Genomic DNA, 14,530 nt, shown 5'->3' on the forward strand with positions numbered 1-14,530 from the left:
TCCTTCAGCCTTGACTTATTCACAATACAGCACTAGACTCGAGTACCTTACTGCTTTTATAAAATGGTTACATGGTGCCTGTTCTGAGATGGCTATGAATGGTGACCCAGCTTTTGATTGATGATTTCTGCCACACAATACAAATATTGGACTGGAACTAATCATTTTAAAATTCGTTCCAAGATGGCGTTCTCCTGAATGAAGTGGATTTTCCTTCCAGTCCATGTGAGGGGCAATCACTGGATACTTCTGGTAGCAGATGTTCCAAACATGGAAGTATCAGTACTGGACTCATTATCAGGGAACAATGTCACATATGTTGATATGTGGAGGTAAGATTAAGGATTTTCACAAATTGAGTAATGTTACTGTACATGTTTTTTTTTAATCATAGTGTAGTGTCATACTGTACATATTTTCACTCCAACAGAACTAAGTTCTGCTTGCTTATCAGCCATCATATTGATCTTCATATTGGGCACGTTTGTTGAGGTTCAAGTGCGGTGTTCCCGGCGTGCCCCGCGTATATCGTATCATCACAGTGCATGATGGAAAACAGAAGTGCAATATATACTTTTTTTTATTATTTTGGCGCTATTATGCACAGCAGAGTGAATGACACGTGGATCTATAGGTTGTGTGAAGGCAGCTTTCTGCTACTTGCAAACAGACTCTTTAATAGAGATGGCTAATTGCAAGCCATTAATTTGCCACTCTGATTACACACACTGTGCACGCTCACTCTCGCTCATATCCAGGGAAAATCATCGCCAGTATCATGATCATGTGTTTTGACGTCGTCACTTAACTTCCAGCTACTTTACTTCCTGAACAAGTGTGCACCTGAGTTGCTTTCACATTCCCGTGAATCACGCCACAGTTCCATTGCTACCAAACTCAGACCACCTCCTACAGGTAGTCTCTGGTTCGATACCCTTTGTATGACTGATTTCACATTAACAATTTTTCATTGAAAAAAACTTAAGTCCTTAAACTGGCTCAAACTGAGCGTCGAGTCTGAGGAGGGTTGTCCGACTCCGGTTCAAACTGAACACCGCTACTGAGAGTTTCAGATATTTTCAGTGTGTCCTCCTGCCTGAGGAGTACGAACTCTTGAAGCCCCGCCCTCTTCTTGAAAGTTTTAAAGGGATAAACACAGAAACGGCAAACTAAATGTTTTGGGGAAAAAATAATTTGAGCTAAAACTTCATTTACACACCCTGGGGACATCAGAGATTTATTTAATTTATTTAATTATTTCTCCTAAAAAGGGGCATAATAGGTCCCCTTTAAGTTGAACTAGGCCACATTAGAAATACTCATTTTTACCTTGTAAATAATTGAATGTATTCCACTTATTTACTCAGGAAGTATATGGCTGTGAGGTACACAAAGACGAAAGAATTGGGAGGATTCTGGAGAAATGGTGGTCTCTGTTCTGCATCACAAAAAGATGGAAACACTTGTGGAGCCTTTGTACTACTGGTAAGGCATTACAAAGCTTCATAGCCAGAGCTTTTCTTTTTGTAAGAATTTTTTTTAATACATAAATGACTCCTTTTATGTGGCATTCAATATTTTAAATTTATCTGTCCAGAATGCTCTTGCCCTGACCAGAGGTATCAGTCCCAGCCAACTGACACAACGCCATGCAGTGGAAATGAGGAAGTTTGTGTGCCACAAACTCAAGCAAAATGCGTTATGCTAATATTTGTACTCTTCTTTCCCCGAGTGCTTTTCCTACTTTTTGGCCCCTCGCATCCCTTCAATTCTACTCCCCTTCCCAAATTTTTTTGTAAATCGTATATTTCATTTATTTATTTATTGTAAACATATTTTTCCCTTGAATATGTTGGTTCCCTTGCATATTGTAAATAAATAGTTTGTGTGCAATTCACTTTAGACCTGTATATATGTTTATACATAATTTATATTATATATACCAGTAAATATAAATATTTTATAAATAACACTTTTCTTAAATATATGCATGTGTGTGTATTTACATATACAAAATAATTATACACAGTGCACATTATTTTGGATGCGATTATTTATTGCCCAGCACAATTTTTTTGTAAATTGTAATTTTCTTATTTATTTATTTATTGTAAACATATTTTTCCCTTAAATATGTTGGTTCCCTTGCATATTGTAAATAAATCGTTTGTTTGCAATTCAGTTCAAAAATGCGTCCTTGCTTTGCACACCTAACCTGGTAATGACAGGTGTTTTTGTATGTTTTTATCTAAGCCAACAGATGTGATTGAGTCATTTCTATTTTTAAACTGCTCTCTAGAAACATTACTTTTGCATGAACAGTACTTTTAATGTAGCTAAACGGGAATACAATGTTAATATAGTTAAGATTTATTACTAATTTTATTACAATATCACTAAAATAGGTCTGACATCACACCAGTGAAATATAATTTCATCTCAAATTACACTGTGAAAAATGTAAGCTGTGTTAAAGTCAGTGGCTACCAACATTCTTGTTAAACAGAAGAACAAGTTTAGAACAACTTGAAGGTGAGTAAATAAAATAAATCAATACTTTTATTCAGCAAGGATGCATTAAAATTATCAAAAGTTACAGTAAAGACATTTATAATGTTACAAAACATTTTATTTCAAATAAATAAAATGTAACTTTTTATTCATCAATAAAAATAAATAAATCGTACACAATAGTTTTCAAGATTGATAATAAGTAATGTTTTTGAGCATCAAATTAGCATTAGAATGATTACAAATCTTACCGATCCCAAAACTTTTTAATGGCGCTGTGTGTGTGTGTGTGTGTGTGTGTGTGTGAGAAACATAATAAAACATATGTTTACAACGTGGCCCTTGACACCAAGCAACAGTGTCAGGTGTTTTGATCTTATAGTTACATTACTGCCAATACGCGAATTTTTTTTTTAAAAATTACGTTTAACATTATGATATCATTCGTGCTTGAACTGAGTGAAAATGAAACTTAAACAACGAGGGCTTCTGCGTGATCATGACGCTTTTACAACTAATTAATGTTTTGAGTTTGCGGCAAACAAAGTAAACTGCGCATGCTCCATGACCTTGCGAACAAACCACGCCCTCGTGTTGACGTCAGACTCGAAACCCCAAGTATTTAGTGCCAGTGTGGCCCGGGCGTAGGACCCCATTAGTATGCCAGTAGTATGCCTGATCTAAATCTGTTCTCGCGATAACTTGTAGCTAACGTGAGCTGTTTTAGTGTTATTATGTGGTAGCTTTATGTAGAATGCTAAATCCCGCTGCTATAGACGAATCCGGCGAAACTACCGGAAGTAAGCGGGCGCCATAACTGAGCTGTTGCTGGGTAGCGTTGCGCCAGTGCCTCCTATTGGTTTGGTTGCGTCCACTGGAATAAACAGCCCGCGATTTACGACTGTCACTAACGTTACAACTTTTATAATGTAGAGTGGGAAAACATGTTCCGTTATAAATTGTTTCAATGGCGGCAGTAAAATTTCAATTTGGAAGAGAAAACATTGTGAGCTACATAAAATACCCCGGGTCGACTGCCCCTGTCTGGTGTCATACGGAAACACAGATTTCCTCTATCAGTGACCTGTAGTTGGCATTTTGTTGATCATCGGATGCCAGGCGAAGGAGAAAATACTCTTGAATACCTTTAAAACAACAGAAGGGGCGCGTTGGGGCAGTAGTAACATTACTGTTATGTCTGGTGTTAATGTTTGATTTGCTTGACTGTGACTCTCACTCTGAGAACCAACAACGCTAGCAGTTAGCTGTACCTTACCCTTTCCTTTTGAAATGTGAAAATGAGATAAATAATGGTCACAAATGAAAAACATGAATTCGTTTATTTGATATCATTCATGTATTTATTGTTGCCAAATGGACAGATCTTTTTATAGTTTCCTCGTTAGCTAGCCTAGCTAGCATAGTTATTGCCAAGCTATTTTCATAAATAATCTGTAAGATCGTTTGTACCTTCATCTGTGACTGGAGGCCACTGTCTAACATCATCAACCCAACAAGTCATACTGCCTGGCTGTAGCTGTCATCGAGGGTGCGTTATCACGGAGGTTTGTTTACATACCAGTAACAGCTCAGTAATGGCGTCGCCACAAGATGGCAGCCTACACAGAACGATCGTCGGATTCGTGTATAGGGATCTCCCAGTCACGTGACCCCTAGCCGCGTGTCAGCCATTTTGACGGAATACTTCAGCGCACCTACATACATGAGAATGCGGATTATCACATGTTTTATGGCTGCGAATTGATTAAAATAATATAATGGTCACTGTATTAATTATCTTGAGCCTGCTGAAATGTTCCTATAAATATATTTTCTTTACAACTGTGCAATCTGAATAATAAATAGGCTAAATATATGTATCCACTAAGCTGCAGCAGTCATATGCTCGTCTTCCCATTAACAGTTTTTTTTCTCTTTCTGACATTTCATACCTGTTGCCTGTTGGGTTTACATTTTTTTTATTAAATTGACTATAAAAAGATTGCTTGTGTGTGCTGGTGTTTATTCCAGTCTTTTAAAATAGTTTAATGAATGAATGCTCGTGAGGTGCCTGTAACGATGTTAAATAGGCTAGGCTATTTAATCAATAACGTACACAGCGTAGAGGAGAATGACAGTCAACTACTTTGAATAATATAGCATTTTGGGAATAAACATGTAAATAAAGAAAAGATTGACATTGAAAAATGACACAGAATGATTAAAATGTAAGTATTTAATCCAAATAAATAAATGTTCGTGGTTCACACTGATGTTATTCATTTGTTCTCACACACTTCAGCGTCACGGTCACTGGTTTAGACGAACACTGACCACTATATTACTAGCACAGCGGCCGTCAGCTAACTGTTCACGTCATGTCATCACAAAAAGAAATATGAGGAAGATAAAGGAATTAGGAATCATAGATCCATATGATGCACCACAAGTTCTTTTTACAGGCATAGAAACATACATTTTATGTGTAGAAAAACTTCCTGACATTGAGTTCGGTGACATTTACAGCTACCTTATTCACTTCCCATCACGCTATAAGTTACCGGAGCTTCATTAAAAGCATACACAAGCTTAGCAGGCTATCGGTATCACAGCATCGCTCGGGCATGATAGAAGAATAGAAGAATATTTCGCGACGAGCTGTATCAGAGCCCGTCTCTGGCTGTATTATCACCAGCGGTTTAGCATTTTCTATTCCGTCAAGATGGCTGCTCCAAATGGCGTGACGTCACGCGGGACGTCCCTAAATTAAATGTTATATTGTATATGTAAATTGTGTATATTCTATAGCTAATATTTAAAACCTCAAGTTGCGTCAATAGCAGGAGAAAGACCGCGAAATTTAAAAATACTACTGTTAATGTGTCACGAAATGTAGTTTTAAGAGTTTTTCAATCGATAATGTAGTTGTTTCAATCTCAAATATGTTGTTTGTTTATACATATAGCGCCTATTTAAAAATTTGATCTGACGTTTTCGGAGATGTGAGATCCAAAGGAATCAACGGGCGCTCAAAGCTCATGTATCCCGCCTGGCAGAGCCGGCCAGAGCTGCTGAAGTTTGCCGCTTAGTCTAGTGGAGTGGTTAAACATGAGATATAATTCGTCTTGTGTAGGCTATGTCTAACGGACGATCTGTGATATCATTAATCTATAATTTGTTCCCTGGCAAATCGTTTTGGCTGCGGGCAAAGTTTATTTTTATAACTTTATATAACGTTAAAGTATTTAGGCTATTTATCTTTAACGTTGTAGCCTGCTGACATATGTTTGACTGAATCGTTTAATTACTTTATTTCTTGACTTGTATGGCTACTTATACTTTCATAGTTGCTATTATTGATCAATAAAACTGAAATTTAACAAAAAGAGACAGGGTTGTGTCATTTTATTTTATGTAGCCTATGTAAGAATATTTTAAATATAATATTTTATATATAATTATGATATCACCAACACAGCATGTATTTTATTTTCATGTATGGGATGGGAAGTATTTCAGAGTATGTTGTCCTGAAAGAAATCAAGCATCACTGACAAAGGCTCAAAAGAGACCATGACTTTCTAAAAGATCTTTTAAATGCAGATTGTTTGTTTGTCTTGCAAGAAAAGGCCACCAGTCTTACAATCACACAGAGTGACACAGAGTGTGACAGTGAAGGGAGGGCATCCTTTCTCCTTTATAGTCTTGACTCCCAGAATGTAATCTTTCTAGGCAAATGATGGTATTTCAACCATATGTGGAACATTCTTAGAAGTATCCATCATATTGTATCCTTGAGTGGAGGCCCTCCTGTCACGTCCCAACACTCTTTACCATTCCAAAACAATTCGAATTCCATATAAGAATATGGTTTGTGTGTGCTCTTTTACTGTCATATGTTGGTCACACACATCTTACTGTAAGTAAATTTATTTAAAAAAAAATAGAGGAGAGAGTAAAAAAAAAAGAGTAAAACAGGAAAAAAAAAATATTATAATAATAATATTATTATTTTCTGTGTATGAATAAAAATGTGCCAATGTATCCACTGGTTGTGTCTTTTGTGTTCATCATGTGAAAAGGTTTGTGATGGGGGAACCACAAGCAACATAACTTACCAGTTTTGGAAATGTTGTTTTGAATTTATTGCACCAGTGTGTTAGACTATGTTGTAGTGTGTGTGATTTTGAGGGCTTGTGTGTCCTGTCTGAGGGCAAAGTTTTGTTTTTCAGCAAGAGTGAATGGTTTTGAGTGTAGAGCTTCATTTTGACCTGAAAATAGGATGTTTGGGGAATTGGGTGAGACGTTATGGATTTGTGTTTACAGTTTTGAGAATACGAGGCATAGTTTCAAGAAATGTATTTAAACAATCGAGAAAAACTGTAATACTTTGATTATAATTTTTCTTGTTGTATTTGTATTTCTTTTATGCACCTGTTCTATATATTCTAATGCAAAGATGTGTACATTACAAAAAAAAAAACTATTAGAGATAACGTTTCTTTACCATCTACAATATTTTTGCACACATCGAAAGGGCACTATATATATATGTTACACAGGTTTTTAAAAACAATTTAACGCGACTCATCAATAAAATATTGTCATTTTTAAAGACACTTGAAACTGACCAATAGAGGGTTTTCACCTACGTCACGATTTGGTCAGTTACCCGGATGCGCGGCCATATTGGAGGTACTCGGATGTAAACAACGGCATGGATTGCACTGTTTATGTACTATTGAACACATTGTTACACTAATTTCTGATGTCTAAACCACGGGAAAAACACATGGAAGCTGCGAAATCATATAGAGAAGGACTTGGTAAGCAGGAAAGAGCTCAAAATTTTGACAAACTTAAGGTAATATGTGGTAAAGATCTGAACGAGCTAACGTTAGCTTCTCTAGTCCTTACTTCTTTTTCGTATCCCGACATTGGCTACGTTCAGATTGTCAGTCCAAAAAAAAGCACATGAAATCAGTTTCAAGCTACATCCATATGTGGTTTAATATCCTATTCAAATCACATATCAGGAAATCCACCAGTCTGAACGCTCTTTCTCGTGGTTTATGTGACTTTCTCACGCCACGTAAAATATAAACATCAGACGTTGTTATAGGGAACATGCTGAAAGTCGCTGCCGAAACAAGGTTGTGTTGATGCAAAGTGCCGGACGAGCAGAAAATTATTATTTTTGAAAAGTATTTTGAAACCGGCGCGGATGAAAAAGAGTTGTGCATACAGTAACCTACCAGCCTCCTACAGTTCTGCAGCTCGAGACGCAGTAGTCCAGCGCGGCGGCTATACATTTCCATATTGTAAAATTTAAATAAGAAAACATTTATATTGCAAATGCAAACCTCTCCATCAACGCAACATCATTGCCGTATTGTCAAAGAGCTGCGTGGACACACAAATCGGTTCTGAACAGTTGCAATACAGTGTGGAGTGTGGACATCATTTTAGATCATATTCCAATCGGATACAAAGATAATCGGATTGACAGTGTGTATGTACCCATAGTTAACTATTATACGTCAAAATTTGTATTTTGCTCACATCAGGTGAACAGTGGTTAAAGACTCCATATGTTTCAGAGAAGACAGCTGTCTATACCCTCACCAGTCAGCACTTACACTGCAGTACACACTACACTACACACTACAGAAGATAACTGTCTATACCCTCACCAGTCAGCACTTACACTGCAGTACACACTACACTACACACTACAAAAGACAGCTGTCTATACCCTCACCAGTTAGCACTTACACAGCAGTACACACTACACTACACTACACACTACAAAAGACAGCTGTCTATACCCTCACCAGTCAGCACTTACACAGCAGTACACACTACACTACACTACACACTACAAAAGACAGCTGTCTATACCCTCACCAGTTAGCAATTACACAGCAGTACACACTACACTACACTACACACTACAAAAGACAGCTGTCTATACCCTCACCAGTCAGCACTTACACTGCAGTACACACTACACTATACACTATACACTACAAAAGACAGCTGTGTTACACTTACCTGTTACAAATGATCTGTATGTGTATTCAAGGCATTTACAACACTTTCTGCACCCTCTAATTGCTACATACAAAAAAAATAACATTATTTATTGATCATGTATGAAAACGCATATTCATGTTTTGTAAATGATTAGTTAATCATTTACTAATCACTTATAAATGACTTACAACTGAACGTTATTATAAAGTGTTACTGAAACTTGAGTGTTTATGATTGCGATCAATCGCAATTAATCAGAACAAAAGTGTAATTAATCTAGTTAATTTTTTAGATCGATTGACTGCACAATTAATACGTTTAATCAACCTAATATCATTACTTTTGCTTTGCGTTAAAGTTATGTTACAGTTTGCGTTGCATGCTGAGGTGAAGGAGTACCTGGAGCGTGGAGTTTACCAAGGGAACGCCGACACCGGACGGAAGAGAATTGTCAGGCGTTCTGCTAAGAAGTTCATTGTGCAGGGGAAGTAGAAAAATATCATTGCCTTTTAATGTGTTATGTATTCTGTGATCTACAGTATCCGCTACGTTTGCTTATGATAAAACAACTAATTTTACATAATATTTTCTTCAATAAATAACATGATTTATATACTGTGTGTTGCGTTCCCTCACATTACCTCTTTATGTCTCTAACACAGGTGGACATCTTTATTACAAGACTGCAGACGGATCAAACCGTCTAGTTGTCATGGATGAGCAACAGAAGGAACGAGTCCTTCGGGACTGCCATGACAGCCCAGCTACAGGTGGACATCAGGGGAGAACAAGGACATGCAATAAGATTGCAAGCACATACTATTGGCAAGGCATCTTTTCAGACGTCACGCAGTGGGTAAGATAATTGTAGACTCAAATTCCCGAACCACAAGATAGTTTCATACAGCCTCTCAAGTGTAAATAATTAACTTATTGGTATGTTATGTAGAGGCCACGACATATTATATTGAGGCCACAAGATCATATTATAATAAATACTTAATGGTGTTAAGTCGTGTCCTCAAGATCCTATGTTGAGTTTGAGACCCCTGATGTAGCTGTACAAAGTAATGTGTTTCTGTTGTTTGTAATGTTACAAACACCTACAAATTTTTTTTTAGATTGCCCAATGTCCACAGTGTCAGCGTACTGATACTATTAAAACAGTGGCCCCAGTGTTGCACCCTATCAAGGTCACTAAAGCCTGGACTGTAATAGGAATGGATTTGATGGGACCATTTCCAACCAGTCCTCAGGGGAACATTTATGTCCTCACAATGACTGACCTCTTCACCAAATGGGTTTTCGCCAAATCCCTGAAGTGTAAGACCATGTTGAGGTGCCTGTGCCATTTAATCCGACATTGCCGGAAGCGCAAAACGGTCTGTTTATAAGCAGAGGAAGACGCGCGCTGTATGTAAGCTATTGAATTCGACACTTATTGTGATTTAGGTCTCGATGATGTCAGGACGTCATCTTGTACAGTAGATGGCGGTAATACTCCTAAGGAGTGAGCAGCCAGTAACAAGTAAATTAGTAGTAGAAGAAGAACGCCGTAATCTCAGTTCTCGCGCATGCGTCCTGGCGCTCCCGTGAACTCTCGTCCGAGGCCCACATTGAAGAACACTAATAGTTGGATAAAGTCGTTATTTTTGTTGTTTTTCCGCATAAAAAGTATTGTCGTCGCATGATTAACTTAATGTATAGCCACTGTAGTCACTTGGACTATTTTAACGATGTTTTTAATAACTATTCTGGGCCGGCGAGTTTCGGTCCCTCTGAAAGCCTATGGAGGAGTGAGACAGCTGTCAGATTTCATCAAAAAATATCTTAATTTGTGATCCGAAGATGAACCAAAGACTTACATGGTTGGAACAACATGAGGGTGAGTAATTACTGACAGAATTTTCATTTTTGGGTGAACTAACCCTTTAAAACTGAAATAAAAATGAATTAAAGCTAAATTGAAATATTAAAATGTATTAAAAGCTTTAATAGCTTTATTGTGAAAATATAACATAATAAATGAAGATAAAACAACACTGATATTTTATATTTTAAAATAAAATAAATCACAAAAGCCAATAACAAAATGAAATTGAAACCGGAAAATATAAAAAGATATTTCAAAATATAGTATAACAGTATATAAATAACACTGGTAAGTCTATGGGATATATATATATTTGTATCTGATCGCATAGAAAAGTAATAGCACAATTATGCCCAGTTATACATTGAATTGTAATATTCATAGTGATTTGTTTAAATCATGCACTCAATAAAACATCACAATAATAATGATTGCTTAGGCAAACTCCATTAATAATTCAAAAACATTAATTTCTCTCCTTATAATGGACAAAGAATTACTGTTTCTCTAAATAGCTGAGCTAATCAAACACTGAATATTAACACAGACATCTGAAAAGCTTTCACAGGTTTCAAATTATTAGCACAATATGAACAAAGCCTTCATGAGAACAAAGCCAGGAATAAATTGCTATTGTCAAAAATATGATCAGGCAAACCCATTCCAAAGGCCTTTTAAGAGGAATGGAAGGGCAAATGCCAACAAACACCCTGCATATGAATGCAAACACAACCATGACTCTATTGTACCTACTACAGTTTTCCGTTTATCAACCCGTGCAGCTGTGGCCTACTGCAAATGTGAAGTACAGATTGCAAATGTAGCACGAGATTGTTTAATTTAAAGATGAGCTTTGGATTAAGCCTGAGTAGGTATATTATGTTTGCACCCCCCTCCAGCCCCGACTCACATCTGGTCTCTGTGTCAGACTCAAAACCACTCTGAATTACTCTCAAGTCAGCTGATTACCCAGATGACGTGTAAAATGACGGTTCTACCACAATCCCAAATCATCACGGTAAATCCACTTTAATTCCCCAAGCAATCTATGTAACCGTTGCAGCAGCTGTTTGAGTGTTTTCTGATTGGAGTTCTGCATTAATCACTAATAATCTAAGCAATGATTCACTGTTCAAATATACAGAGCAGAGACTGTGAAAGCATATTTCTAAAAGTCTGATATATCTATTTTATACAAATACTTCCTTAAATTACAACACAAGAATATTCATTTGCTCACTAATATGTAATTTGCTTCAAAAGACAAGCAAATCTTATAAAGCCAGGATAAAAACACAATGGGTGATTATGAATGATTATTCAGATAGATGTTGGACTCATATGTATTGCATACAATAATAAACACATGCAATTTTAAACTATAGTGAACTCTTTGGTGAAAAAACAAGAGAAGATATGGTTTTACATCAATTAAAACAACAAATAGGAATCACAATCATATTGTGATAAAAGATTGAATGCACCCTTAAGGTCCCATTAATGCATTACCTAACATTAATGAGCAATACAGTGTTTATTGTTAGCTCAGGTCCATTAAATAATATGAAGACAACTTTTAATTTTAACAATGTATTAGTAAATGTTGAAATTACCATCAGCTAAGATTAAGAATGCTTTTTCAAGATTGGAATCTTATTGTAAAGTGTTACCAATTCAATAAATATTTGAAATTCACAGAAACACTCTGGATTCCCCAAATGTCAATACAGAAGGTCGCTCCATTATGATTTCAAAACTGAAATGATGACATATGCCAACCACTGCCTTGCCATTTTGTGGGAATTTGCTGCCATCTAGTGAAATAACTTTGTACTGTATATTCCTTATATTTGGGCCTGATATGAGATGGTCCTCACTGCAGAACACGAAATGTGTGTAGGCCTACTCTACTGTTTTTAAGAATGTGTGTGAAATGTAAAATCTAAATTAAATTACAAAGGTAAAACACAAATAATTTCAAATGTTGATTGTAAAACTAACCAGTGTTATCATCATTTTTATATCTTAATAATAGGCAGTTTGTAATGAGGCAACCATTGGAGCCAGAAATCAAAACTACATACTAGTTTATGTTGAGTCCTGGTTAGACAATGTGTGTGTTTGTTTGCCTTTGTGTGTGTGTGTTTGTGTTGTAGTAGTAAAGAGAGAGAATGGGAGAAGGAAGTTTGTGTGAGGTGGACCTGGTCACCACAGACCCAAATCTTCTCAGCTGTTGCTACTGTCATATGCTGCATCTCTTCATGTGGCACATTATGTTTGTTTGGCACATTGTATGGGTCACTGTATCATAACAAGGTAATAGGCTACAAAATGTGTAATCAAGTGATGACTGATTAACAGTAATGTAAATGCTAAATGTCCTGATACCTGTTGATACTACAACAATGCAAAGTATGCTCTTAACCTTGCAATTTTTCACATATCATGTAAGACTCAATTTCTCCATTTCTTTGCCCAAAACTCTCCAGAAAGTGCCATTTAATGGCCCATACCCCTGGACCCCCCTATGGAGAGCCACCAAACATAGCCTTGACTCAGAGGAATTAATGCTCAGTGCCCTGCTTTATAGGCTAAGATGTATGTCTTTTGGGATGGGAGGAAACTTGGATACCCAGATGAATAACACATTAATGTGAAAATTAAATCTAGGAACTTCTTGCTGTGAAGTGACAGTGCTAAACACTGAGCCACTATGCAATCTATACAATAGAATCAAACCTAGTATCTAACTAAATTTGAAATAGCTTAAATTGAGCGTATTGTACTTTATGAGTTATTCACCTTAAAAAATGTCTTATATATATAAAAAAAAAAAAAAAAAAATTAATTCTCCCTAGGTGCAAAGAGTGTCTTCCTGATGAGTGGTTCTGTGGGGACTGTGATGTAGTGTGTCACAAAAAACAGCCACTCCACAACAGGGAATGCCTGATTAATGGGTTTTTTGAAGCCATTCCTCCAACCTCATGCGTCATTAAAGGGGAAGGTGGATATTGCACCCATGAGCAAGGTATGTTCCCACGAAATCCCTAATTTTGCTGGATGTGTCTGCAGCCAGTTACAGATAATCTAAATGAATGGTTTTCTTTCTTTTTGCCGGCTTACATTTTGCCACTGCGAAGGTGCCAGACTGCTCCTGTGAAGGCACAAACTTCACTGTGTTACCAGGCAAACCAGTGATTTAATATGGAGATATTGATTAATCAATTAGCATGTTCCGTCATCATAACTCAATAACTCACCGTAGGTGTTCGTGTGGGTATTGCTGTAAGATGCCTACAGAGCCAGAGAACATATGCTGCATGGAAGTAGAACAGGTATAACTGAATTAACTTACGGTTATAATTGATCTCGTTTTCATAACACGTATTCATGTTACGAAATTTGTGGCAATAAAGGTGAAAAGACGGATGCGACAGCTTGAGCAGAGCAGACTCCCAGATGTATGACTGAGCATCCTGGATTGGAGCCTGTTTGTTTAAACGTGTATTCTCTTCAGAATGCATACAACATTTATCGAGCCGACTATGGAACCTTACGTCTACGTGGAATTGACCAGTAAGTGTCGATGAATAGTGTTTTTAAATGTTATGTCAAGTTTTTATATTTTATTAAAGTTTGAAAATTGTAATGCAGGGCTATATAATATAATAATATATTTACATCTACAATCAACCTACACATATTGACTGCACAAAAGTAAAAACTTGAAATTGACAACACATATGGCAGAACAAACTTAATATTTATTAATATCACAATACACTCTGCAAATACAAGAAAATGATTTCACAATTTGTATAAATAATTAGTGGATGGATCTTACTTTATTCTTGTAATTAAATAAACATTGCAGATTCTACAAAACCAATACATACTGTAAAATTAGTGAATATTTGACATTTTATATACAATAGTAAGAAATAACTTCAGGAGTCTTAGATTGTGCTTGTCAACAGCTCTATAGAATTATAAGAAAGCACAAAATGAAGCATAGGCTGTGCTATAAAAAACAAAACATTGTTGAAAAATAAAGTACTATCTGTACATTGACCATGTGCCTGTGTTTTAGTTGTTACAGGTTTCTGGCAT

At 36.5% G+C, this 14,530-nt stretch overlaps 1 long non-coding RNA gene across 1 annotated transcript; it reads left to right on the forward strand.

Moving 5' to 3' along the window:
- The first annotated feature begins 104 nt into the window (after positions 1–104).
- On the forward strand, positions 105–2,060 carry LOC311068224. Its single transcript, XR_014603351.1, has 3 exons — positions 105–332; positions 1,368–1,485; positions 1,598–2,060. It is a non-coding gene; the product is annotated as an uncharacterized lncRNA (long non-coding RNA).
- The last annotated feature ends 12,470 nt before the right edge of the window (positions 2,061–14,530 follow it).

Source organism: Abramis brama, assembly GCF_963993115.1.
Source record: "Abramis brama genome assembly, chromosome: 18".
Taxonomy (NCBI): domain Eukaryota; kingdom Metazoa; phylum Chordata; class Actinopteri; order Cypriniformes; family Leuciscidae; genus Abramis; species Abramis brama.